This window comes from Vicugna pacos, chromosome 15, assembly GCF_048564905.1.
Source record: "Vicugna pacos chromosome 15, VicPac4, whole genome shotgun sequence".
NCBI classification, from domain to species: Eukaryota; Metazoa; Chordata; class Mammalia; order Artiodactyla; family Camelidae; genus Vicugna; species Vicugna pacos.
The window spans coordinates 14012607-14037770 of NC_133001.1; the positions used below are offsets into that span (position 1 = coordinate 14012607).

The following is a 25164-nucleotide window of genomic DNA, read 5'->3' on the forward strand; positions in this document are numbered from 1 at the left end:
CCTGGGAATGAAACGTAGAACCAGATAAATGTATATTAAACATGTATGGGGGAGCAGGGAGTGATATGGGAAGCCACGGTGGTAGCAACTGGGGGGATCCGCAGAAGGAGCTCCACCCCGGGCCATGGGGCGAGGGCTTGCATGAAGACTGCCACAACTTTAGGTGAAAACTGGAAAAAAATAACTTAAGTCAGAAGTGAGTCATGGGGAGGGTATAGCTCAGTGGTAGAGTGTGTGCTTAGCATGCAAGAGGTCCTGGGTTAAATCCCCAGTACCTCTGATAAATAAATAAATGAACCTAATCCTCCCCACCCCCAAAAAAGGAACAATAACAACAGCAAAAAAAAAAAATTTTTTTTAATTAAAACAAAAGTGCACCATAACAGCACCTTCCTTATGCTTCCCTCAAAGTACCCCAGCTAAGAGCAGAAATGAAAAACATTGATGCAGCTTCTAATGAAAGATATCCCAAGGCTTGGGGCTTATGCCATCTTGTTGTTTCTTACCCTTTTTCACTTATAAAACATTTTAAAGATTTATGCATGCTGCTAGACACACATTTAGGGCATTACTTCCCACAGCTGCATGTTATTCCACAGCATCTGCTGCATTTTATTCACCCTTTGTGTTGTACAGGTGATATATACTAAGTTTGCCTACAATACACTGGTATTTCAAGTGTGGGTGTATATTCCCAGGAGTGGAACTGCTGGGCTTTCAGGAAAACACATATTACATTTCATTACTTATTTCCAGATAACTCCAAAAAGGACTGTACCAGGGACTTAACTCCCAACAGTAATGCATGAGAGTTCATGGGCTTCCTCTCATCCTAGCCAACACTTGGTGCTATCCAACTTTCACCTTTTGGCCTATTTTTTTTCTAATTTGTATGTTTTAACATTTTTGCCCATTTAATGGATATAAAGAAGTAACTTGTTTTAACATGCATTTATGTGATTATAAGTGGGGTTGTGTCTCTTCATCTACTTTTTTTTAAAAAATTGAAGTATAGTTGATGTACAATATTGTATGTTACAAGTGTACAACACAGTGATTCACAATTTTTAAAGGTTATATTCCATTTATAGTTATTATGAAATATTTGCTATATTCTCTGTGTTGTACAATATATGTCTTCATCTACTTGTTAGTTTCTCAAGCTTCCCTTCTGTAAATTTGCCTGTTCATATCCTTTGGCTATTTTTTTTCCTTTTTTTTTTTTGAAGTTTGATATATTTTAAAAAATTTTTTATTTATTTTTTAAGCTTTTTTTTGGGGGGTGGGGAGGTAGTTAGGTTTGACTAATTTTTTTTTAATGGAAGTACCAGGGATTGAACTCAGAACCTCTTGCATGCTAAGCATACACTCTGCCACTGAGCTATACCCTCCCCACCTGGCTATTTTTCTATTGTGTTTCCTGTTTTGTTTTTTTCTCAATGATTTGCAGGAATGCCTAGTATATTCTAGATACTAATCTCATGATGATTTGGAAACACATCTCAATCTATCAGCTTTCTCTTGTCTGTGATGTTTTTCTTGAACAGAAAACTTTAATTTTGATATAGTCAAGTTCATCATTCATCATCATTATGCTTTCAGAGTCTTATTTGTGAAGTCTTTTTCTACCCTAAGATTCCAAAGTTATTCTTCTGTTTTTAATTTCAATTACCTTGAGAGTTTTCCCTTTCCCTTTAACTTTTTTTTTTTATTCATTGAAATCTCACCTTTGCATATGGTATGAGACATGGATATAAGTTTCTTTTTCTCCATGGTGAACCAATTTTCCAATTATCTATGAAACAAAACCTCTGTGTTAGGCTGGCCTATTGTTCCTGATCCTTCATGTCCTCCCTGATACAGAATTATACCTCCATGCCCTTTGCTATGTGGGTTTGCAGCATCTTCCACTAATATGTTGGATTTGACCATGTGACTTATTTGGCCAATGGAATGTTAGGAGATGTGATGGGCACGGAAGTGTTAAATGTGTTTGAGTGATTTGACTTCACCTCTTGAGCTTCTGTTATTGCCAGAATGAACATGTGACAAAGACCTAAACTTAACCTGTGTTCTGGAGCAAAGCCAAGCTGAATTCAGCTGAGTCCAACCATATCTTGACTAGACCAGGTGAGATCAGCAGAGTCTGAATTCACACACAGACCCGTGAGAGAGAAGAAACAATGGCTGCTATAAGTCATTGATATTTCAGGTTGTTTGTTATATAGTATCATTATTGAAGCAATAATTGACTATCTCAACATGATTTCCTCTTAGATTTGTGATGTTACTATTATCATATATCAAGTTCTCATAGGTAAATGGGTTGCTTCTCAGTTCTCTGTTTTGTTCCACTGTTCTACATATCTGTTACTGTGACTTATAATCTGTCTTATTATCATGGGAAGGTTAATTTCCCTTCTATGGTTTTCTTTTCCAAAAATGACCAGATTATAATGGAATTTAATTTTCCATACACATTTGAGAATGTTTAAATTCCTTAAATCCTGTTACAAGTCTGAATGGTTTGCAATGAGTTTATGAATACATTGAGAGATCATTGCTATCTTAATGATGTTACTTCATCCTATCCAGAAAAATTATAAATACCCCCTTTTGAGGTCTTTTTTGATCTTTTAATACTATTAACATTTTTTTCCATAAAAGTTTTGTGCATTTTTTCTTAGGTTAATTCCTGAAGATTTTATAGTTTCATTGCTATTGCAAATAGTATCCTATTTTCTAGTTTATTAGTACTAGTGTGTAGGAATACTCTTGATTTTCATGAATTGATTTTGTATTTGGGAATCTTTATGTATCAGGATTAGGTTTGGCTATAAGTAACAATACACACACATAGACAAACTAAAATACAGTGGCGTGAATGATATAGAGGTTTATTCAAGAAGTTCAGGAAGGTTGGAGGTGGCTACTTTAGGTCTGGTGGCAGTATAGCAGGTGCCTTCTGTCTTGCTTTTCTACTGTGTGTGGCTTCCATAGCCAAGCTCAGCTCATGGTCTAAGATGACAGCTGAAGCTCTGGCTATTCTATCTTCATTTCAGATGGTAGGAAAGAGGCTGAGGCACACTCTCTCCCTTTAAGGATGTGTGCACCAATTCTGTTTTTAACCTGTCGTCTGGAACATGGCAATACTTAGCTACAAGGGAGGATAGCAAATGTTATCTTTATTCTGGTTGGCCATGTGCCCCATTTTAAAAAAAAGTAGTACTGTGGAAGAAGGGGAGAAAAGCATCTCTGTCATCTTACTGATTTCTCTTATTATTTCTAACAGCTTATTGTTTCTATTAGGTGTTTTATGTGGTTGACCATATTACTGCAAACAATTCCAGTTTTATCTTTTGCCTTCTGATTCTTCTATTTAATTTCTTCTTCCCTTTATTACAAATCTTATTTTGTCAGCCAGGACTTTCAATATCATGTTAAACAGTAGTAGCAACCTTGTCTTGATTCCACACTAAAATGGAATGAGTTTAAAGTTAATCCATTAAATAATATTTTGCTGTACATTTTTGGTCCTTTATGAAGTTAAGTAAGTTTCTTCCTATTCCTAATTTTCCTGAAAGTTTTCATTGGTAGTAAGTGATGCACTTTCTCGATGCTTTTTCTCTCTCTCTCTCTTTTTTTTTTTTAAATGGAGGAGGTACTGGGACTTGAACCCAGGATGTTGTGCATGCTAAGCATGTGCTCTACCACTGACCTATACCCATCCCTCTCTTAGTCTTTTTTGAGATGATTTATATGGATAGGTTTTCTGGTATTAAATCAAACTTGAGTTTCTGGAATAAAATTTATTTGATTTATTATGTTTTTATGATAAATGTCTAGGTCAGTAGCTAGATAGGTGTATTCTAAACCAAAGAGAGGGAAATGAGTCTCAAGGTTTCTCCTAGTTCACTGGAGTAAGCATATTAGATTCAGTTAGCTAGTATTTTATTTAGAATTTTGTGTGTTTATGTTCATAAGTGAAATAGGCGTATTCTTTTCTCAAACTGTTCTTTTTCAGATTTAGAATCTAAATGTGCTGTTTTTCTTTTTTTCCTGTCTCTGCTTCCTCTTGCTCATGGGGGCTTTTTTCTTTTCTTTTCTTTTCTTTTGTAATTTGGATTGTAAGCTTATGTTTGTCTGTGATCTATCTGTGGGAATTCTAATGAGACCTGGGTTGAAACCTCTATGCTCAATAAATGATGTGCTTTTGCTTCCTGGTCCATGTGGATTGTATATAAACTCTTTGAGATAACAAAAATCTCATATAGTACTTTTTTTTGGTAACCATAGTAGTTCTTAGTATGTCATTAGTCTCACTCTATTGTTTGGGGGAAAAAATGACAGTAAGAATGTAAATGTATTATTTATGTATTGAAATTTGCATTTTGAAATGTGACTCCCATGTATAAAAATTATGTCTTTGTGTACTTTGAAATCATAAACTAGTAAGTGTCACACATAGTGCAGATTTATACATAACATCAATTACAGGTGATATTTTTAAGCTTATAAATTTATTTGACATCCCCATATTTTAAGTATGGTAGTTATAAGCTATGCCTATGGTATTTATGAAAGACAATTTGCCATCTTCATCCTTTTTTTTAGGGATCACCCTGCCAATATATAACACAGGCCTGTACACAAGAAATGTAGAATGGGAGGTGATCACAAAAATGAGAGAGAGAAGATATATGGGAGAAAGGAATATACATGGGAGAAAGGAAAAGAAGAAAGGAAAAGAAGAAAGGAAAAAATAAATAAGGGTTCTTAAATTTTCAAAAGGAAGGAATAGGGGAAGGATACAGTTCAAGCGGTGGAGTGCATGCTTAGCATGCACAAGGTCCTGGGTTCAATCCCTAGTACTCCCTCCAAACATAAATAAACTTAATTACCACCCCCCAAAATTAATAAAAATAAATAAATAAAAGTTTTTTTTAAAGAGGAAGGAATAAACAGAAGCTCTCAAATAAAATATTTGATATTTTAATATTTATTCAAGTCACTTGGGGTATCTGCTAAAAACGCAAATGTCCAGGACCAGCCTACAGAGATGGTGATTCAGTAGATCTTGAGAGCAGACTCAGGAATCTAGGTGGGCCTTGGACAACCATTTAAGAAATACTGGAATATGGTGAGCACAGAATTAGAAAATGACACATGGTGGGGACTGGAGGCATGCCAGTAACAACAGACAAGGGGGCAACTTCTGCCGCAGGATGCTAACCCTGGGTATTTGAAGATCCTCTGAAAGATACTAGTGTATGTCTAGACTCATAATCTTCTGTTTTTAGTACCATCCACAGTATGTAACATAACACTGCCACAATTATATTCACCTGAGCATAAAAAAAAGAAAGAAACGGGCTTTCTAAAATGTACTTTAGCACATTTTCAAATGTAGTATAATAGCCCATGTTAAAAATGGAGCTGATTTTTTCCACATGAGGGATCTAATTTGTTTAGATCATCATGGGGTGACCTGGCTAAGTGAACGCGTTCCACCTCCTGCAGATCACTATGTCCAGGGGTGAGGATGCTGGCCTCCTCGCACTGCCAAACTCCACAGAAATTCAACACACGGAGGGGCCGTACATATACAAGCTGGGCGCTATGAGAAGTCTGCAGCACCACTCATTTTCTTAGGTAGACTCAGGACTACAGGCTGAAATCATGGAGTAGGGCCAAAAAAAAGAAAGAGAAGAGGTAAGAGGTGTCAGGCCAAGTGCCACAATTACGGCTCAGGGGAAGGATCTATACCCTAAAGTGACAATAATCATGGAAAGCCTCAATATGACTAGACCAGGCCTTTATGTTCACTTATTCCTTTCCTCTGAATTCCAGACCACTGTAGGTTTTAATCTTGTAATTGTGGGAAAAAATGATCTTGCTCACTTTAAGACCATATATCAACCCTAGGCCTCTGTGGTTGACTTATCTGTGGAAAATGGATATTTGGTGTTCTAAGTGGATTTGATAATCTGTTTTTGTAGGCATGTGATACGTGATTTGCCTTTCCTTGGTTTCTTGATAGGAAGCAATTGTCGTAAATTTCAAATAGTGTGCAGACATGCACCTTGTGGGAAAGAAGATGGATTTTTGCCAGTTTATTTGCTTTTGTGGGCATCTCTGTTCAGGTTTATTAGTGATTGCTCTTATTTTAAAGTACAAGTGCGTGGAAAGTGTTAAGGTCTGTAAAATGATTACTAGATCGTAGGCAAGAAATTGAGGAAAAAAGCCATAGCTCCTGGAAATGAGCAGCAAGACGTACTAGCAGTTAGCGCTCCCTAGCATTGTCAGGGTACTGGGTCGGGAGGGTGGGCAGAAAAGTGGGAGAAAGAATGGTGCGGGAGCGAGGGCTGGGGAAAGCTAAGATATACAGGTACATGTATTTAAAAAAAAAAAAAAAAAAAAAGCAAAGCCCGGAGAGCTTCACTCCTGCCAGGTTACGAAGTGCCTTTTCCAGTAACTCAGTAAAGAAATGGTATGTATTCAGGAGCTGTTTCAACCTGTCCACACCCTACCCTGACTTCCCCAGAAACAGGCAAGCACGGAGGAAAAGGCCACTGCCAAGCCTCCGGTCTCTGGCGTCCAGCGCCCTCAGCTCGCAGAGCACAGCCCTACAGGACGTCACACGGAGCTGTCTGCAAGAATGGGCACTGCACAGACGCGGGGCAAAGTTTTGATCTGATTCACTCCAATTCTGGCTGCCTCTCGGGAGTGGGGTTTGGCCGCAGGGGCTCCCGAGCAGCGCCAGGCAGAGGCTGAGTAGCAGCAGCAGCAAGCATCCGCCGCCTGCAAGCTGAGTAAGGAGCCAGCCTCCGCCGCCGCCTCCTGCTGCCGGCGCGGAGTCGGCAGCACAGCCAGTCCCTTTGGCTGTCACGCCGCCAGCAGCGCGGCCCCTCCGCCGCCCTCCCTCCCCGCCACCCTCGCGCGGCCCCAACCCTCACACTGTTATTTGCGTGACTGACCCAAACCGGGCGGGAGGGAGGACCCGAGCGCCGGAGAGAGGGGAGGGCGTTAGCCCGCCCACTCCTTCCCCTGTGGCTCGCTGCGGCACCTTCTCCTCCTCATTGGTCACACGCCTGCGTCCATCACCCCCACGCAGCCCTCGGATTGGCAGAAGGCGTACTTCTGGAGAGAGGAGGGCAGAGTGACTCCGCGGGTCTCCGGCGCCTCATCTTCCCTCCACCCCCTACTTCAACGTCCACCCACCTCTCCCCACCCCCCACCCCCCACTCCACTTCCCCCGCCCTGTTCGAGGCAGTGTCCTTAGAAGACTCATTGGGCCAGGGGTGAAGCCAGCTGCCTGTCGAGCTGCGCTGTCGTTGGTCGACGCTCACGCCCGTCGGAGCGGCGGGCTTCACCATTGGGTGGCTCCGTTCCGCTCCCCGCCCCCCCAACGCCTCGCCTTTTCAGTCGCCTCCTCCCCTCCCGGCTTTTCCACAGCCCCCTTTCCCCTCCCGTCCGCGCCGCATCTTCCCTGTCCAGCTGGGCGGGGACTGCTGTACGACTCTGTAAAGTCTGTGAGTCACTGCACAACCCATCAATCCAATTAAATGTCTTGAGCGAGCCGAGCAGGCGGTGCTGCTGCCGCCGCCGCTCGCCCCGCCGCGGCCGCCCCTGCTCGCAGCGCCCCTCTGATCCATGGCTGTCTGTCTGTACTTGTTACGGTGTAACCTCCTCCTCCGCCTCCGCCTCCTCAGGAGCCGCTGCAACTTCCCCTCAGCTAGCCTCCTCTGCTTGGGGACTGCAAAGGCATGGGATAGACCTAGAGCCAGTTCTGTCTCCCTTCCAGCCCTCGTTCAGGCTCCCCCCTTTAAATTAAAGTCTGTTCCTCGCGTCTCGTCTTTTTAGAGATTTGTCAGTCTTTTATTCCCCCTGATTTTATTTTCCCTCCCTGGCGCAGGGGGTCGCAGGGGCCGGTGGATTTATCTTAGAGAAGGGGCAATCCACCCCCACCCCGCCCCCGTTTTCCCTCCTCCCTCTTCGGCCGTGACTTGATTTCCCTGCTCCTCTCCGCTCCCACCCCGCGAACTCACAGTCCTGCACTCGAGTGACGCACCGACACCCCCCGCCCACAGCCCAGACGTCCCCTCCCTCGCTGCCACCCCGACCCGTCTCGGAGCTGGACCGGGTGCCGACTTCGCAGAAGGGTGAGTACCGTGTTGGGCGTGGGGGGAGCGGGGTATCTAGAAAAATGTAGCCGGGCCACTTTGGGGAGGGCAGGGATCACGTTGTGGGCTAGAGGTTCCTGGTCCGGCGTGGATTTGAGGTGGCGACTGCCTCCCTCCCTCGCTCCCACTTCCCCCGCCCCTCGACTCCTTATTCACCAGCCTTGCTGTATTTCTAGGTATTGCCAGACTTCCACCATCGGAGCATTATAACGCTTATAAAATGAGCGGTAATGGCATTCTTTCTTAGTGAGCGATCATAGTCAGCGGTATGATCTGATAGACTCTATGACCTGCAAAAAGTGTAAAACGGCTAATGGGTACATTTTCCCCCCAATCAAAGTTAAACTTTTATTCAATAAAGGCAAAGCAAAAGGTATTTCTAATTTGAATGTGTGGAGATAGAGCAAGAGAAGACAAGATTGCCTAGTGGCATGGCTTACTCTTTTTATTTTAAGATAGTTTTATAGGTTCCCTTTTGGAAAAGATATTAATTCAGGATTAACGTAAAGGTTATGAAGTCTTTGAACCTGTTGGAAGAAAGCAAGGCAAGATGGAAATCCAGCTTGACATTTAATATTTAGCCCACCTCTGTTCTAGCAACAAATTAAAACACAGAATTTTTTATTTCTCAGCCACCAGGCACAGTGGGGTATGTTAAGGACAAATAGGGTTTTTTTTTTTTTTTCTTTTGATATCCCTCTTTTGTATACTTGAATGCTCTTGAACAAAATTTTAATTTGGTTTCTTGGTTGTTGGTTGTTCAAAAGTACACATACTTGCCCATAAATTGTTCATGAGAATCTTGCTCTATGCATCTGTAATATTTTTTTTTGAGATAAAAGTAAAAATTATGAGAAATAGTTACTCTGAATCAGCTTCTAAGGTCACTTTTGAGAATTTAGCCTATTTAAAATGGTATTACTCCTTTTGAATCAAGTTCTGGTCTAGTTGTCCACAAGATTCAAATTAGGCCAAACCAAACATGTTTTGAAATACTGAAGTACAGGAAAGGCCTCTTCGTAGTTCATTCTCTCCTTCTCTTTCAGACTAACCAGAATAAGTTGTTGCTAAATTTAATTGTAAAGAATAGACTGTTTCTGTACTGAAGTCTGAAATCTGCCAAGTTTCTACAGAAAGATTTCTTTTTAAGGAGGAGAAATGTGTTTATGATCAGCTCAAAGTAGTAAAGTTGACTCAGAAGTAAATGCTGTCATAAGGAAATGCTTGTCATAAGCCCCCAAACCTTGCAGAGTGTTTCAGGAAGACTCATACAAAACCTTTTTGAATTGTTTAGTAAATTTCATCATGTGGCCTTTTTCATTAGTGAATCATTGAGAAGCCTCCTAGCACTGGGGAGCCATGCTGCCTGAGTTTGAATCTAGCCACCATCCCTGGATGGCTGACTGACCTTGGGAAAACTTCAAACCTGGCCTGTTCTGGTTTTCTCCTGTAGTGAGAGGGATGACTCTTCCTCTAAGGGTTGCGGTAAGGATAAGTGAGAGAGTGCAAGTCACAGAGCACTTGGTGTTAGCTGTCCCCCCTACCCCTACAAAAAAAATCATCCGCTGAGCAGAATGTTTGGTGTAGTGCTTAAGAAGGGGGCCTCCACAATCAAACTGTAGGTTCAAGTCCCAGCATTTTCTCTTGCTATCTTTGTGATCTTGGTCAAGTTAACCTCCAATATATCATCTGTAAAATGGGGATAATAAAAGCGTTTACTTCATAGGGTTACTGTGAGGTCTGAATGAGTTAGTATATGCAAAGATCTCAACTAATGTTGGGTACATCTTTTCAAGTTTAATTCTCTGTTATGTTCCTGGTATATCGAAACATGGGTGATTATATTTTTTACATGTATATTTTTTGAAAAAATAAAGAATTGTTGCTGTCAGTGAAATAGAATTCTTATCCATATGCATGATGTTTTATGGGATTTATACTTTTAAATAGAGTATATGATTTTTTATGAAATTTAGTGGTTGGATGAGTTGAATTGATCACTCTTTCATTTAAACTTGCATAACAGAATATACATACTTTTATTATAATGATACCAATCATGTATTTGCTGTTATATGTGATTTTCTCCTCTACTAAACAGAGAGCTCTTTGAAGGTAAGAATAGTGTTTCACTTACAATTTAATCTCCGGTGCCTATCAGAGTGCCTGGTACATAAAGAAACTTAATGAATGCTGTGGAATGAATTAAACAATGTTATTCTCAATTTGTTTATGAGTAGTTGAATGACACTGTAAGTGATATTATGGAGAATACTATTTTTGTACTGTTGAGTTGAATTTTTGTGTTCTTTTTTTTTTTGGTAAATAGAAAGGGAATTATAGTATAACATGTTTTATAAGGAAAACATTTTTCATTTTGAAGATTAAACTTAAAATAGTCTGAAAAATACATATCAAATATCTTCCTTTAATACCTGACCTGGCCACTTTTTATTGAAAGATTTTCTGACTCCCAAACCTCTTGTCACTAAGTTGGATGTTATTGTAATTAATACGAATTATACAAATTAGGTTTTGAATGTCCCAAATAATGATGTGATGTTATTATCGGCTTCAGAATTCATAATAAAAAGGAGAATTTGTCAAACCAACACTGTGAAAACGAAACGGCATCATTTCCTTAAGGACCTAAGCTTTATTTCTTTTTCCATTTAAGAGTGAAACTCTCTTGAGCAGTCTTAATAAATAATTAGCTTTCCAAATAGCTGTAGTAAGTAGTGTAATAGGAATCATAAAGAAGGTGTAGGTAATTAGTAAATAAAACACTTAAACTTTAAACTTCACCACGTACTTAATAGGCATTACACAATTGTGTAATATATTTTTTAAATAAGCAAAATTGATGGGGCCTCTATCACCTGCTTCATTTATGGAATCATTCAGCTTTACTTGTCAATAAAACCAGTTTAATTACTGTACCCTCTGAAATTATAAAATGCAAGAGATATCTTTCATGAAAGAGATATCTTCAGTAACAAAATCTGAATACTAACCTACTCGGAAGTGTTACAGTGTCCCAATAACACCATTAAAACTTTTCAAATATGTGAGCTATCTCGTACCATGTGGATAACTTTGAATACATAATCCTTTGTTTAACCAAATCATCATTTACCCAATTTAGTTGACTATGTTACATTTTCACTGGCTAAAACAATTAATTAAAAAAACTCACCCGTTTTTGTTCATACATTTTTAAAGCAGCCAATCTAAAATAAAATAAAAATATTAATTTGTAGGCACTTAGAAACTACACTTAGGTGTCTGGTCTGCAAGATGGAAGGTCTGATTTTTCGCTTGACACATTTCAGCATGACATTATTTCTATAGCTCACATCTCTTTCTTTAACATTTTTTTATGAAGACATTTGAATATTAGTATTTTACAGACGTATAAGATGTCTTCAGCTTTTATAAAAGGAAACTCTGGTGAAGAATTGTCTGGAAAGAAGAGGAAAGGCATAGAAATAACCTTTAGAGCCTGTGATTTCTATCTTTGTCTTTTCACATTAGGAAAATGGATAGCAGTATACTCTGTCAGTGATCAAAAGGAGAGGAAAATTATATATGCATTATCTATTGACGTAAACTTAGAATTGAGGTCTGTGGAGATCTAGAATGAACAGTGCTACTGATTGGCACTTGACCTTGAGCACTACACTTAACTTCCCGGATGCTCCCTGTTCTCATCCTTTCAGTGGGAAGAGGAAGGCAGTTACCTTGTCCTCACTCACAGAGGATGTTGTAGGGGTAAGTTGTAAGTGCTTTTTAAAAGCATTGGAGAAGGACAAAATGCAGGCAGAATACACGTTAGCATTTAGAAACAGATGTTTGTTTATCATAATTTAAAAATTGTGACTTCTAGATCTTTTGTCTGAGGGGCATTTTTCCCTTTAACTTTATATTTGTAGAAACCTCTTATTGATGTGTTCACAAGCATGTATAAGGTACCTAAAGAGGCAAGGAACTTTGGTTTAATTGAATGGGATTTTGAATGTTAACACAGAGTTTTGGTACATCCTGGGTTATAGCAGATGTTGATGTTGTAAGAACAAACTGTATGTATGTATCTAGGAGATAATACATTTTATTAACTTAAAGCTTGTAAAACTTGCACGTGTGTTGCAGGAAAAAATGTTCAGATATATCAGTTCCATTAGCATATTCAAAGAGAAAAATTGAATTATTTACTTTTGAATTTCAGGAGAATTGCTTGGTTATAGGATCCCTCCTTACACTCAGTTATTTTGTACCTTGACTGCAGTGAAATGTGCACATTTCAGAATATAGTGGTTTGGAAGATTTCATTTATTCCAGCTAATCTTTTATTTAGGAAGGTGAGTGAATACAGGCGTGGAAAGGCTATATTTCAAAAAACTAGTTTGTTTTTTTTTTTCTCTTGTCCCTAAGAGTGAGCTGGAGACTTTAAGAGCCCAGAGTTAGCACATTATGTAAGTTTCTTTGAATTCAGCTTTCTCTCTCTCTTGTTATTAGCAGAAGAGTTGTCACAACCTCATGATGTTACTTTTTTTAAGTGGAAATGAAATTCTAGTGGACGCAGAGTAAGATTTATTAAAACAAGTGGGACATACAAATAAATATTTTTTGTTCCAACTAATATTAAGTACAGTGAACAGTGATCCTCAAATGCAAGGTTGCTAAGCAGAAAGCAACTTTTAAAAACATATTGTCTTTTTGTCCTTACTGTTCAGCATCCAGCTGATGAAAAAAACTTGGAGTGGGCATATTTCTTTTCTACTTTTGAATGTAAAGTTTACACTGATGTTTATAAAGTTTTGTGTGGTGTTATGTACAACTTTTTAGTATTGGATATTTACTTTTAACATATTAAATAAAATGACCAAAACAGTCCACCTTTATTTAAGTTTTATCTGATTTTCACAACCTATGTTCTACCATTGTTTTTTCTACATGAGTTTGTCTGTCTTTTAATGTAGAATCTTTCTCATTTTGCTCTTATTTTCTTTCCACATTGGTCTTTTTCCTTGATCATGGCAGGTTTTTTTCTTTGGCTCTCTTTTGCCTTTGCCTCTGTATAAGGTATGGAGTAAGGGTTTTCATCTATTTCAGTCTGCTTTTGTGAGGCTGAGGCAAAGGCCTTTCATATACAAAATGTGCTTTGCCTTATCTCAGAAGATGAGCTCTGACCCTCTTATCTACACAAAACTTAAGGGGCTATTTTTTTTTTTAATTTTTTTTTTTTTGTGGGGGGAGGTAATTAAGTTCATTTATTTATTTATTTGATGTTAGAGGCAGTCCTGGGAATTGAACCCAGGACTTCATGCATCCTAAGCATGTGCTCTACCGCTTGAGCTATACCCTCCCCTCAAGGGGATATTTTATAAACCTAAAACTAAGTTTTAACTTATGTGAGGTGGTGACGTGTTTATTATTTACTGCTTTTCTATTAATCTCTTATTGGGGAATACCCACAAAATTTTTTCTGTCCACGTGACTTTGAAACATCTCAAACATCCAAGCTTTGTTTTGCACAGTGCCCAGCGCCGGGTGAGCCCTGGCGGGTGTCTGAGCAATGACCGTGGTCACCTGACCACGTGGGGGGCAGCAGGCCTGAAAACAGCACATTAGAGGTGAAGAGCAGCTCCTTTGTTTTGTTTTTAACTCCTTGAAACCAGACAGAACCTCAGACTAAGTCCACTGTGAGGTTTTCCAGGGTTCGCCATTGAGTGATTAATGGTTCCTGGTACAGTAACCATCAGCTTTATTGTCTTCCAATGGCCTCAACTCAAATGAAATGTAGCCCTTTGAGTTAACTTTTGTTTTGATTTTAAGGGTTCTCATCGAGAAAATCAAAGGTTATGAAGATGAATATGTATTTTTAAACAAAAAAGGTTTACATAAAAATCCCTTGAGTAAAAAGATTTCCCAAGGACCCAAATCCATTGATTTGGAGAGGATGTTTAATAGTTTCTTAAAACACTTGACATCATTCAGATATTGGTAGTAGAAAACCTTTCAATTTGATTAAACAAACGAATCTTCCTCTTGCTTTATATAACAAACAGTCTACTATTTTTTATTTAAGAAGTTCAAATATAAGATTAGATAAACTGCATTTTGGAGTTGATTAAAAAAGAGATTTTTCCAGAAATTATTCTTTATAAAGTCTATGCCTCTTGGAAGAAGCTTGGGTTTTTTTTTTTCTTTCTTTCTTTTTCTTTTTTGTACACCGATATCCCATTCCTGGCTTCTCTTCATTCATTTACTCAGTTCATTCAACAGATTTATTGAGAATTTATTATGTGCCAGTTATTCTTATGAGGCATATATGTTACAGCAGTGAAGAAAAGGAGCAAATATTACTGCCTTTGTAGAAATTACATTCTAAACTATTTTGATTTGTATAGTGCTTGTTGTCTGCTATTTGGAGTAGTCATAACTAAACATTGTGTACTGATGATCTGAAAAAAAAGGGTGATTTCTTCGTATGGATTTTATGCCCTCTGACTTGGTAGAAAAGGAATCCTAAATTCTGAAACAAAACTGCATTTGAATAACTGCATTTGAATGGGCAATATTTATGTGAGTTCAAGTTGAAATATTAAAAGCCTATAATGTTGCCGGTTGTTTCCACCAGAAATCATGAAATCATCTTCATTTATAAATCTGGAAACCTTACAGTGGACATGGTCTGAGATTTCTCTTACCATTTTTTTTTTTACACTTTTGAAGTTGTTTTCTCCCTCTGCTTTGTTTTCTTTGTGACAGAGCCTGAAAAAAATGTGTAACACTGAAAATTGCACAATGGAAATGTAGTCAGCTATATTGCACAATTAACAAGAAAATCTTAAGTTGCCTTTGTCTAGTGTACATAAAGAACTAATCTTTTGTTTCTATGATTGTGAAAACTATGTGATTTCCTAAACAAACAAATAAAGCCCTCAGTGTACATTTCCATCTCAAATATTCAAGCAGATAGATACATGTGTTTTTGCAGTACAAGTAGCATCAGTATATGATATGATATAATACAATGATTTTCATTAATTATTTTTGTTCTTGAATATTTAACACCTGTGCAAAGTACTTGGGGGGATCAGAAACTAATAAGACATAGCACGTGTCCATAATGGTGTTCATAGTCCAGCTGGGGAGACAAAAGATCCCCACATGAAAATTAAGTCTCTGTATTAGGCAATGTGAGGTTTAACTCTTGGAAAGTCTAGTGTAGGCCTCTACAGCGTAGACCTTGGTCAAGTGGACTTGCCTTCTGGAGGTCCCGAATGGCCTTTGCGGGAATCCATCCTTCCTTTTAAGTTCAGCAGAGATGGATGGTTAGTAGGCCTTCTTAGTGCCTTAGGCATCTATGGGTAGAACTATCCCCTTTCTAGCTGCTGCAGCTGCTCATCAAGGATGGAAAGAAAGTGGAGCACACATCCTAGCCATTTAGTACATTTGCTAGCTATCTCTATGGGAAGCAGAAACTCTGCCCCTGAAAACAGAATGCAGATGCCCCGACTTACCATGGTTCAACTTCCGATGGATCGACTTTTACCGTGGTGTGAAGGCTCTACGCATCAGTAGAAACAAGACTTGGAATTTTGAGTTTGGATCTTTCCCTGGGCTGACAATATGCTGTAGGGTCCTCTGCTGATGACAGTCACGAGGTAATAACCAGTACACTTACAACCATCCTGTATTCATGCAACCATTCTGATTTTCACTTTCAGTACAGTATTCAGTAAGCTACATGGGATAGTCATTACTTTATTATAAAATAGGCCGTGTGTTTGATGAGTTTGCCTGACTGTAGGTTAATGGAAGTGTTCTGAGCATGTGTAAGGTAGGCTATGCTAAGCTCTGATGTTGAGTAGGTTAGGTGTATTAAATTAAATGCATTTTCGACTTAACGGTATTTTCCACTTACATGGGTTTGTTGGGATGTAACCCTGGTATTAATCGAGGAAGATCTGTGTATGGACATACAATGGATACGATTTAGGGTCTTGAGGACAAAAATTTTTCCATATCTTTGGAAAGCCTGGTACATCAGTAAGGGCCCTGTGCACAAGAGGAGTTCCCTAAAAAATGGAGAAAACACTGAAAGGAGAGAGAAGAATTGGAGGTGGAAACTTTTGACAGTTACTGAAGACGCATTGTTTCTTCCTCAGTTTTGCCCAGAGCAGTCTTGCCTATGAAATGGATGGGCCCTGGGCCTAATATACCAAATTTAGGAAGTCTCTACATTGCTATAATATGTAGGTATAACCTTTTAAAATTGTTTTGCTTTCGAATTAGCTCAGATTCCTGATGTGTGTGTATTTAAATTCTCAAACATAATGCTGTGTGACTATGGCTTTTGTTTTCATTTTCCTGCACACTTGAAAATATTAAGAATTTGTTTTTAGAGTGTATTTGTTTGTTTATTTGGACCTAAATCTAAGATAGAATAACACAATATATGCTTGTCCCTTAGATTTAAATTAGGGGGAAAAAGTCCAAAGCCTTAGTGTTTATTTTATCTGTTGGTGAAAGTATTTGGATACTTGTGTGGAGACTTCTTTTGTTTTTTTAAAAAATAACAATTCCTATCAAGAGTTTCTTTTCTTAAAAACTGTCTGTGCTTGAACCATCACACATCTGTTTGATTCAAAAGGCCACCTGGGATAGTTAGGTTCATTGTCTTGATTGATGTGATAGTTATAAGGGTGTATACATATGTCAAAGCTTATCAAATTATACATTTTAAGTATATGCATTTATTGTCTATCAATGAGACTTTTTTAAAAAAGCCACCTAGATTGAAAGGTATATTTTCAAGATAAAAATCCCTATTGTAAGATTATATTTTTAAAGCTTGTCATTTATTTTTTAAATTTTACCTACCATTTATTTACCTTCTATCCCATAACCCAGACACATATATTTTAAGAAAGACAAATGGAACTACAGAGACCCATGAGCCAGCTGAAATTTAGATATGGGACCTTAGAGAGCTTTTCTCCATATGTAACACTCACTGGAGTATCTTTAAGTACTTTGCACAAATTTGAATTTAGAGAATTGGAGTAGTGTATTTTTCAAGGAATCTTCCTTTTTGTATAGTTTAAGAGACTATGACTCATCTTTGGCGTGAAGTAAAGAGCATGAATTTAGTAAGACTTTTTTTTTTTTTAAAAGGTTCAATCACTTAATGCTTCTTCTTAAATATTGTTCCTTTTTTTTTTAATTGCATTTTTAGAAATGAAAATTTTGGCATGTTGGCCCATAGACTCCATGAATGAATTTGTTTAGGGAAGAACCAAGTCTGCTCCACTCCTCTTGCCTTCATGGTCTTGAGCACAGCATGGAAGGCTTCATATGTATCTGTTAAAGTCATGGTCTCATTTCAATCAAGTATTCCTTATGTCACCCAATATATGTTTCAGGGAAATTTCTTTATTATTGGAGTTAATGCTTATGTTAACTTTTAAAACATTGGTGACTTTTTATGAATAAAGACAGTCTAGAAAAATTTTCAGAGTCTTCTTTCTGGGATGGGTACTGTCAGGGTGTTAGTAAGCTGTCACTTTCAAACTCATGGTCTTTTTACCTTACAGGAGGGACACATTAGAATTACCTGTACCCAGGCCACAACCTGGGCTGAGGCCCTGGCTTCAGTACTTTTTGGAAGCCCCCAAATTATTGCAGTATGCAGCCACGTTGTACTCCACAGTGCTGTCTCCCACACGATATCCCCCACACCCAAACTTTCTCTTGTGAAACTTTACGTGTGGAAAACCTGAAAGAATAATTCAGTAAAAACCCATATTCCCTCACATAGATTCAGTAATTATTAACTTTTTATTTGTATTTGTTTTATGACTCTCCCTTTCCCTATGTGTACACTTTTTTGTACCATGTGCAAGTAGGTTTTAGACATCATGACTCTTTACTATTAAATATTTCAATATGCATCTCCTGAGAATATGGACATTTTCCTACATAACCACAGTACCATTGTCACACCTAAGAAAATTAATAATAACTTGGAATGCTTTGCAAGAGCTCAATTCCATTTATTAAAGGTGTATGAATTCATATTCTACTGATAATTAAATGCATGTGAAGTGAGAAGTTCTTGCAGAATATGAGGTTCTGGGAATTTTTGCTAAAGATATGTTTCTTTTCTGTGTTTGCAAGAAAGGCCACTACTTCAAACATTTTTATAAGGTAAATGCCTTTTCTCATATGTAGTGAGGTAAGATCCTTTCTAGCTCTAACATCGCATGATCATATCATGAGAAAAAACATTCATCAAAGTTCATGCCACAATGTGGTTTCGTGGAAAAAGCCCCATTTTGAGCCAGAACGATGTTGGTTCAGTTTCTTGCTCTGCCACTTACTGTAAGTGACCTTGGAGAGGTTAAACTCATGTATCAGGATGCTTTCAGAAACCACCCTGAAGCTTGCTGGAATCATCAAGAGATTTGTTATCTCACAACAAATCCAGAGGGTAAGGCAGGCTCCATGGTTGGTCAGTTCTGTAGCTCAGGTTCAGAGCATCTTTCAGCTCTCAGCTGGACTCCTTGCTGGCACTTACTTCTGTTTTGGCCCCTTCCCCAAGCTAGTTCACATCCATACGTGATGATGTTCAGAGGAAGTCAGAAACCTCTCCACAGATGTGGACTGTCAAGTCTTTCTGTCTGACTGGGCATCTCTGCCCACATCTGGACCAGTAAGCAGGGATGGTGTTCTCCTAGGGAGAAGAAGAGAGGAGTGGCTGTTGGGTATACCACTAACAGTTCATTACTCCTAAGTCTCCGTTTTCCTTGCTATAAAGTAGGAACAGTGATAGTTACCTCAGTGATTATTAACTGATACACAATAGATAAAGCAACAAACACAGCTAATTTTAATAAATGCTAATTCCTATGTTTACTTCTCTTTCCATCTTATAGAAAATTCTGTCTTCCTTTGATACTGCCATAGTCCATACTAGGAAGCATATGTAACTCTTTCTTAACTAGTCTCTTACCTGTTCTCTCATCTCAGTATCTAGGGCCTGGCATTTTATGGGAACTTTACAAATTGGTCAGATACCCTCCACTAACCTACCTTGGCCATCTTATTTTTTCTTATCTATTTCAACTTCACTTTATATTATTTCAAAGCCAGGGAAAGGAAACTGTCAACAGTATGTATGTATTCATCAAGATACAAATCAGATGGGAACAAAAATCCTTTTAATTTCACTATTTGTAAAAACAACAGACTTGAAATAGATTTTTTTCCTTTTATTAAAAGAAATGCACCATGAACTGTGGAAAAGTCAGCAAAATAAAATGCTATGTTTGAAATATAGTATCTTATTTGTCCAGGATACACCAAGTCTTTGATGCTTTGGGAATAGCCAGGCTTATCATGGTAGTTTAGCTGCTCTGGTTTCTCTAGAACTTATTTTCTAAATAGAATTGTGTCTAATTAACAAGTCAGTCTTTTTTGGATTCTTTGGTCTTGAAGCCTCTCTTACCCACCATGAGAAAGTCATCTTCTCAAGATGTATTTTCTGACATGTGTGCACACTGGAGGGTCTCTGTTCAGGCATGCCCTTCTCAAAACATGTAGAGAAGGATTGTCATATTTTTCCCCTATGGAATTTCTGAAGCATTCCTGAAACACCTGTGAAGCCTGCAAAATTGTCACAACCTAATCATATGGGAAGATCTTCACCTTTTTTTTTTTAATTTTCTTCCTAAATGATGTGATCACTTTTTAAAAAAATAAACAATGTTAGTATTTTATTTCCTTCTATTTTTTCTTTTTGGTATATATATTTTTATTGAAGTATCGTCAGTTTACAATGTTGTGTCAATTTCTGGTGTACAGCACAGTCATACGTGAACATACATATATTCGTTTTCATATTCTTTTTCACCATAAGTTACTACAAGTTATCAAATATAGTTCCCTGTACTATTCAGCATGAACTTGCTGTTTATCTGTTCTCTATATATCAGTTAGTATCTGCAAATGTCTAACTCCCAATTTATCCCCGCCCCGGGATCACTTTTGAAGGAGAGCTACCGATTCTTTTTGACCTCTCAAGTGGAATGTTTAATTCCTGCCAGCCTCCACGGCAAGAAAAGAAGGGTGAAAGTCCGGTATCTCTCTTGACTTGGAAGATGCTAAGTCTTGATTTGTCCCTAGATTTTCAGTTACAGTTTTTTTGACCTTGTCTTTAATTTTTAGATTGAGCGTTGATGAGGTCTTTATGTTCTAGTAAGCTCTGTGAATATTGAAAATACTTGGATTTTTGAATTCCACCCATAATTCAAAGCTTCTGCAGGCATGAATTGTTTCAGCTAGAGGTATACTTTTAAAAGAACTATTTCAGTGTGTGTTGATGTTTCTTATACTCTCAAATGAAAGTCCTGTAAATGTTAAGTTAATGAAGTAGCACAATGAAAGCAGAACTCTGAAATAGTAATTTTATATAGAAAGCCAGAGAGAGGACATTGTGGCTATAATTTTAGTTAGAAGTGCTAGAGGTTTGGGAAAAAAAGTTAGAAATTTGTATTGCATTTCCTTGTAGTGCTATTGGTTACTCTTAAAAAGGGTGACGTAAGATTATAACTTGTGAAGCTTGGTTTTGTTTGGGCAAATTTTTAATTTTAGTACCTTGCAGAGCAGTTTAGTGGACAAGATTCCCTTTGCTGCGTGACAAATGCCTTTACTGTTGCTACCAGTGGCTCAGAGGCTGAAAGAAAAAGTGAAATGGCTGTTGTTTTCCATCTAATACAGATTTTATTTTTATTTCCACTACCCAGTGTTAAAAAAAGAAAAGCAAAGGTCAAGATCCAAAAGCTCAAACTAAAATTTAATTTCCTAACTAGAATAAGACTGGTTTTTGCCATGATATGAAAAGTCATCCATAGGAAACGTTTGTTAATAGCTAAACAGTACTGGTGGCTGGGATTAGTAGCAGTGGTTGGATCCAGATGTATCCCTGTCTTCTGATACTCAGTCAGGTTAAAAACCAATCAAGGCTAAGCAGTTGGGACTGACTCAACTTCTGTTTTACCTCCTTACAGAGGAATGTTTCAGCTGTGCTTCTTGCCCCTACTTTTTTTTGTCTCCCTGAGAGAATGAAACAAAAGTCCAAGTGACAGTAGTTTGGAGGGCAGTGCATTATCTGCCTCACATTACCCAAGACTTATATACTCAATGATAGAGTAATTGCTAGAGCTTTGTCCTTCTTTCTTTCTTGATTCTGTCATTTCTGTGTTGCCTTGGAGCTTCTCATGGGTGGGGCCTAAAGTTGTATGGAATGAATTCCAAGGGCAAACTGCTTTTGTCTCAGGTCATTTGTTGCTTTCATTTTCCATAAGGAGTTCTTATTTTGGCTGAAAATGGCAGCATGACCAACAGAAAATTGTTGACTAGCTGAGAAAAGTATATTTATAGTAGCTTTAAAAAAATTCTTTGGAAAAGAGATTATACTTTGAGAATGATTTTTATTATTATTTCTGAAAGACCCAAATACCATGGGGAAATTTTATAGCCATAAATCCATTTTGCTGTATTAACCATTGTGCCATTCAGTTTGTGCATCTTTAACAATATGCTATCTGAGCATGAAGCATTTGGGGATACTTACTGGTCCACTTTGAGTTTTGGGAAGTAATTTTTTTTTCCTATTTGCAGCTGAACAGAAACAAAGGATAGTTTGAGAGTATTATTGGAATGATATTATGGTTGAAAAATTTGATTGTTACAAAATTTGTCTGTAATTAGCCATGAATTTAGTTTTATAGTGGACCAAGTTGTGGACTCTGCTAGAGATACAGTCCATCTTTCTGAACTTAGTGTGACAATCTCGTAGTACAGGGACATCCTGTCTTCTCAGCATTGTTGTTGTGTTCTGCTGCAACTCATTTCAACTCATTTCAGGTGTTACTAAGGCTAACATAGTGACTTCTGAGTGGTAAGTACACTAGATTGGTAGGGGTCATGCATTTTTGGTTTTGTTTTTTTCAGTACTTACGTATCATAAGAACAACGTGATGAAAACTGAAGCATTTTCTGTTTGCACTAATTTAGGGTCATCAATAGAGACATAAAGGCATTTGACTGCTTTTTTTTTTTTTTTTCCGGTTTTGTTCTCACCTAAATACTAGACAGGGAGAAGGGCAAAGAATCTATGTTGCAGGGGCAGGGTATGTTGGGAGGGATGTGATGGAGGAGAGGGGCTTGCTGCTACCACTTCTGTTCATCTTTGTAATCTCCTAACTTCTTCATATGGTCTCTGACAACTGTTCTAGTGACAAGTTTCACTTCTTGTGGAGAAATTGTGACTTTTATTTTTGGGTAATTCTGTGAATAAGAAAATGGGTTTTTAAAAGTGGATTTCTTATTTCCTAAAATAAAGTGGAAGCCTTTTTCCTTTTGTTCTTCTGCTTCATCTTATATTAGCCAGTTGTACACTTATAGAATTATTGGTGTGAAAATTACTCTTTTGAAAGCTTTCAAGTTTTTTTTTTTTTTTGATCCAGGTTGTTGGCATTCCACCTGACAGTATCTGCATACTTCTTAGGAATACAAAATAAGAAGCACTTTAGAATATTTATCCTTTAATTTTTGAATCCCAGATGCAGGAACTAGTGCAAACTCAGTATGCCATTATGTGATGAGAGAAAACAAGACATGTTTATGACTAGGAGAAAATTCTTGGCAAAGAGAAGTTCTGTCCTGTTCAATCAGTTCCTGAAATTGAACTGAGTTTTCTTTGAATAGATACATCTTTGAAGTTGAAATGATTTAGCAGTCATTTGTGAGCACTGGTTAGTGAGGTCTGAGGGCCCTCTGTGCTCCCAAGGAGGCAGTTTGTGCAGCAGATTCATAGCGAGTCATAGTGTACTATGACTTTTCTAAAGAGTTCTAAAGAATAGGTGATGTTTTGGTACACTGGGGCACAGCATTTACACCATGAGGTGTCAGGTGGAAACTCAGACACTTGGTCAATCCACTCAGTCAGTTTCTACCTTCATATGCCTTCATTTTCTCGATGTGCATTTGTAATTGCTTTAAAGCAGTCCTGTCAATTTGACAGCCAGAAGGGGTAACAAAAATAAAGTCCAAATAGTTGACTTTAGAGTTTTAAGTAAGTTGTATAGGGGAACATATTAAGTATGAGGGTAACCATCAATTTGATTTCTCTTACTGTTCCTCCTGCTGATCACTTTGATAAGTTGACTGCTTTGCTTTAGGTAAAGTTTTAATTCTTTTAAATTAAAAATAAAGTTCATGAACTTTGTACTGGCTCAGAATGTGTGATGCTCTGCTTTAATCATTGGTCTGTTCAGTCAGTAAAATTCCTATACTTTTAAAACATTCCTGACTGTCAGACTATTAATGTTACTGCATGCTGCCATTTTGTTATCATTGTTTTGTATCATCATTGACTCGTGTGATCAGGTGTCCTTCATCACATGAGGGAATGAAGCTGGCAACAGCCATTTTCAAGTATAATCTAAAACTACTCTATATTTTTCCACCAGGTTTTGTGGCATCGTTTTTTAGCATTCATGTTAAAGGAGGTGCCCAGGATGGCCCTTCAGGTTTCTAGATGTGTTTAAGAATATGTAGCCAATGTTACTTGCTGGAACCAGCCCCGGAAAAGTTGAACTGGTGCCATATTTTTCATGCTACTATTATGTCTAGCTGTAAAACGAAGGAAGTGCTAATAACACTTCCTACTTGTTTAGCACATTTTCCTCCCCAGCTCTCCGAGGCGTTGGCCAATATCAGGCAGGACTCCCAGTCTATATTTCTATTATTTTCTAATTCCTGTAACATAATGTTGCATAAGACTTCTACTCATTATCTTATATCCTTATGTTCTCCTAAAATTTGGAAAATAATGTTTGCTATTGTCATCCCCATTTCTCAGATGCTGAGAATAAGTCACATCATGGCTAAGTCTGTGACCTAGGATTATGCTGTAATCAGCCACAGAGGCAGAAACAGAACTCAGGATTCTTCCTCAGCTTCATTTTGTTACTGAGCAATAGTTTTCCTCCTTTTCATATATACTTACAACAGGACCAAAGAAAATACATTTTCAGGTTCCAAAAGTATTTCTCATATCTCTTCTTCAGTGTTCCAATGTTAGGATTTATACTAGATTTATTGTCTGAAGTAAAATTTCAGTGCTGGTTATAAACACGATCTGTTCCCATATTATTCCTGATTTGACTGCTATCCCAGAAGGTGATGGATAGTTGAAGAAAGAGTATAATGAATGCATCCCCTATTTTCTTTTTGCCCTTTTACATTTAATTTAATATGAAGTTGCTTTCTGCCAGGGAATATCATGAATGGACATATGTTAATAAGCCAGACTTTCTTCTCTTTTATAGGAATAAACTTAACAGAATATCTCCCCAAAGGGGGTCAGTTAGAGTGTGTTAATACTTGAGTGAGTACTTTCTAAACTTACAGGAGGAAGCAACTCCAACCCACTCGGAAAATGCAGTCATTCCCGTAAAACTCAGTTACTACAGTCTGAAAATAGTTTGTGCTTTGAAATATATCTTCTCTAATTCTTTTTGTTAGTGAGTGTCTGTAAAACTTGAGGCGGAGTCTGTAAAAACTAGAAGAATTAACCGTTCTGCTTTAAAAAAATCTAACTGAGGAGTTTCTGAGGGTGGCAGTTTTTTTTCTTTTCCTTCAGAGCAACAAAAGTGAAAGTTGCATTTTGATCAATTTTGCTCAGCCTTCTTAGTGACAACTTCAGGCGCAAAGCGTGTGCTGGGGCACACACACAAAGCAGTCTTCTTGTTTCAGTGCCCTGCACGTGAACTGCTGCATGTCCACACATGCCACACATAAAGAGTCCATTCTTGCTCACACGCAGCCAAGGGAGGCCGGCCACTGCGGTCTTCTGCTCAGTGGAAATTGGCAGCCTTTCTCCTCCTGTAAACAACAGCCTGACGTC

General features: G+C 38.1%; 1 protein-coding gene across 3 annotated transcripts in view; it reads left to right on the forward strand.

Annotated features, from left to right (window-relative positions):
* The first annotated feature begins 7418 nt into the window (after nt 1-7418).
* The window catches only part of SERTAD2 (SERTA domain containing 2), a 105695-nt gene continuing 87949 nt past the window's right edge, over nt 7419-25164 (forward strand). For 2 of the 3 annotated variants that reach the window (XM_072937640.1, XM_072937639.1), the window contains exons 1-2: nt 7419-7532; nt 8051-8162. The gene's annotated coding sequence lies outside the window, so the exon portion shown is untranslated. The remainder of the gene's footprint in view (nt 7533-8050; nt 8163-25164) is intronic. The other variant, XM_072937641.1, reaches the window with a different exon arrangement.